The sequence below is a fragment of the Psammomys obesus genome, unplaced genomic scaffold, assembly GCF_907164565.1.
Source record: "Psammomys obesus unplaced genomic scaffold, mPsaObe1.curated_primary_1811, whole genome shotgun sequence".
In the NCBI taxonomy this organism is placed as follows: Eukaryota; Metazoa; Chordata; class Mammalia; order Rodentia; family Muridae; genus Psammomys; species Psammomys obesus.
The window spans coordinates 11,066,443-11,070,559 of NW_026591598.1; positions in this window are offsets into that span (position 1 = coordinate 11,066,443).

The following is a 4,117-nucleotide window of genomic DNA, read 5'->3' on the forward strand; positions in this document are numbered from 1 at the left end:
TTACCCTTGCCCTCCAGATGTCATGTTCTGATTTTTATTTTCTTTAAGATTTAATTATTTATTATTTATACGGTATTCAGAAGAGGGCTTATAGATGGTTGTAAGCCACCATGTAATTGCTGGGAATTGAACTCAGGACCTTTGGAGGAACAGCCAGTGCTCTTAACCTCTGAGCCATCTCTCCAGCCCATGTTCTGATTTTTTTTTTTTAAAACTTCATGTCGTCATTATTGGAATCCATCTGGTGGCTCACTCCAAGCAATTTTTTCTCCTGTTTTGACATTTTTGTTTCTTGTTTTTGAGACAGGGTGTCCCTATGCAGATGAGGCTCAAGAATGGCTCCCAACTCACAGAGATCTGCAAGCTTCTACCTCCAGGGTTGGGAGTGCCGCCACAACCCGCTCGGTTTTGACAATCTTTCATGGTTGTTTGTTGAGGAAAACCACGTGTGAGTTTATATTTGACTTGGTGAGTATCAGTTAGAATTATAATGGTAACCAGAGCTAGAATAGAGCTCGGTGGTAAAGCGCGGGAGGAAGAGAGAGGGAGGGAAAGCAAGGAAGAGAGCAAACTTTTGGGAAAGATTAACTATAAAGTCTTGGAGAAGAAAAGCTATAAGGCTGAAAGTGGTGGCACACTTTAATCCCAGCACTCTGGGAAGCAGAGGCAGGCGGATCTCTCTCTCTGTAGACCAGCCTGGTCTACAAAGGGAGTCCAGAACAGCCAAGATCACAGAGAATCCCTGTCTAGAAAAAAAAAAAAAAGCTTTTTTTAAACAGTAGAACCGAACCTAGTGGTGGAGGCATGGATGAACCAGCCCCAAAAGAGACCTGGCCCCCAAATTCGTCTGCCTTGCTGTGGGCAAGGAGAGGCCTTCCCTGTTCCCCTGGTCTCTCACCACTTACAGAAGTTGGGAGAACTGGCCCCTGAGGTCATGAGAGTGGGAGAACTGGTCCTGTCCCTCACCGGTTTTGAAAGTGGGCCCAGCACCTTAACTGCCGCAGCGCTCGGGAGAGTAGGCCCTGTACCTTGCCTGAGCAGCAAAGTAGAGCTGGCCCAAACTGCTGGAGTTCTGGCTGAGCCAGCCCTGGGGACATGAAAGAGGGAGAGCTGGCTCTGTCCTTGCTGGCTGCAGCATTAGGATCGGGGAGGCCTGGAGAGCTCACGTCCAGGACAGCTGGCAAGCTGACCAGCTCAGGTACCTCTCAGGGCCAGATCCAGGGCTTTGAGTTGGACCATGCCAACGTCTACCCCATTGATGAACTGTTAGAGCATGTAAAGGGATGGTATTCAGGGAGAGGGGGAGAGGTGGGAAGAGAGGAGAAAGGAAGGGAAAGGATAAGGATCATCCTAATTTGTCTTTTGCACACTGTTCTGATGCTGGCCCTCAAGATCTGGTTGCTGCCTGGATACACCTATCCTTGTTGTGTAAACCTGCCTACGACATTATACCTGATTGGTTGATTAAGCGGCCTATACCTGGGCAGGGCAGAATGGGGTAGGTGTGGCTAAGGGTCCTGGGCTTTAGGGGACAGGAGAATCATGGGAGAGAGACAGAGGGGAAGGGAGAAGGGAGGACAACACCAGGATGGGTTAGCATGAAGAAACCACATGGGCCAGGAGGAAGAGCTCCAACAGTGATGTAAAAAGGCCCAGATGAAGACTACAAGCAAGCATCTTGGAATTACGGACGGAAGGCAGCCCGGATGGAAATGGTTAAGGCGGATGGCATTGGAAGGGGGGCTAGGAGGTAGATGGTGAGGTTATTGAGTTAGCCTAGGTAGAAATATCTGCCCGGCCCAAGGTAAATAGGCAATTATAAAATCTAACAGGTGTCTGTGCCTTATTATTTGTGACGGCAGGTTAGATAATACTGCTGTGATAATCATAGGGTAAATAACAAATAACATTATATAGCCCAACTCTCGGGTTTATTTACAACATTTGTCTATCATCTTCCCTCTCAAGTGACAAAAAGAGGAGTGGAGGGCTAGCTCAACTGTTAGGACCACTGGCTGCTCTTCCAGAGGACCTAGGCCCTGAGACTCAGCACCTGGGGCCTGTACCTCCAATTCTGGGGGATCTGATGCTCTCGTCTGGCCTCTGTGATATACAAGCAGGCAAAACACTCAATACACATTAAAAAGGTATTTTTAAAAAGGAAACAAGATGAGGTGCAGTGTAATGGCACATTCCTTTAATTCAGAACTTGTTAAGCAGAGGTGGGGGATCTCTGAGTTGCAGAAGAGCCAGGGGTACACAGTGGGACCCTGACCGGAAAATGTCGAATCTGTAGAAGCACGGATGCTTACAGCTCAGACAACTGAACGAACGCTGTGTAGGGCATGGTCCTGAGGTTTCTGTGTGTGTTATTTCATCCTCTCTACAATCCTAAGACAGAGACAAGATGGAAACCCAGGCACTGTGACTTCACAGCACAGCACAATCTCAGTTTTAGTGTTGGTGGTAGTGGTGGTGTCTTTTTGAGACTGGGTCTCTGTAGCCCAGGCTAGCCACAAACTCATGATCCTCCTCCCTTAGTGTCCTGAGGGCTGGGCTTGCAAGCATGTGCCAAGATCAGGGTGGGAGCCGGCACAAGGTAGACACCAGTTCTCCTTTTAAATCACGTGCGCGCGTCTGGGTGTATGCGTGTCACGTGTGGGCAGGAGACCGAAGAAGTCAAAAGAGGGGGTCAGATCACCCTCAGGATTCAGTTATCTGAATCCTGCCACATCGGTGCTGGCAACTCAGCCCAGGTCCCCTAAAAGAGAATTCTTTTTTATTATTTTATCTTGTGCACGGCTGTTCTGCTTGCGTATGTTATCTGTGTACCACATGCACCGGTGTCCTCAAAGGCCAGGTGAGGCGGGCAGATCCCTTGGAACTGGAGTCACAGATGACTATGAACTACCACGTGGGTGCCGGGAACGGAACCCGGGTTCCCTGGAAGAGCCGTCCGTGCTCCTAACCAGCGAGCCAGCTCTCCAGCCACAACCTGTGATTCTTGCTGGTGGCAGGAACACGTGGGTCCCCTCTTCTCATGCTGAATGATAGCATTGGTAATTTTGTCTCTGCAACCAATAGGCTATTGGAGAAGTCAGGAAAAATGTCGCCTGAAGACAGGACATTGCAGCTATTGCTGTGGTGTCTTGGATGTTTTAGTTCCAGAAGGTAGTGGCAGATCTGATTTTCTGATAATAGCTTCCACCCCACAAACACTTCTACCTTGTCATTAAACTATCAGGAGAAACGATATGACCTCTCCCGGAGTGTGTGGGTTTCTGACTGCTTTACCAGTGAGTAAACCGTAGCCATGAGGACACGTGACCTCGGAAGCATATAAGGAAGAACACAGGTAGTGTTCCATCCACTAGAACATGGCAGCCTGGAGTCTTCAGGTGCTGTCTAAGTCTGGTTACCTCAAGGCCACCATGCCAGGGAAGGCTACACTATACAGAAGGGATGTTCCATTTCCTCCTCTCCCAGCTCGTGAGCATTTAAATTCCAGCCCCATGGACTTTTAATTTTCCTAGCTGAAAATCTAGATATGGAACAGAAAACAACTCTTGTCCTTGCTCTGCTGAAATTATCCAATATATATTAGTGGCACAAGCCTTTGATCCCAGCACTCAGGAAGCAGAGGCAGGCCAATCTCTGTGAATTCAAGACCAGCCTGGTCTACAAAGTCCAGGACATCTAAGGCTACACAGAGAAACCCTGTCTTGAAACACCAAACAATAAAATAAAAAAGAAATTACCCCAGCAGGGTCTGTAGGCATATTAAAATTGTTTCAAGTTATTTAAATTTGAGGGTCATTTGTCTTACAGTAACTAGAACCCTTTGATAGTGCTGACAGGTTTTAAATTCTGGATTAGTCCACAAACAGGATAAACTATTTTTACGGTGCCAGCAAACAGTAGGATATGTTTATAGAGAATCAGCAAGAAAAACATGAGGCTTGCACAGCTCAGTGGTTCAATTACCCAGCCTGAACAAGGCCCTGGGTTCCACCCCAAGCACAGAAAACAAAACAGGAAGGGGAGATGGGAAGCGAAAGCAAGGGAGAGGAGAGGAAGGAGAAAAACAGAACCCAGCAACTGAATCAATACATTCATG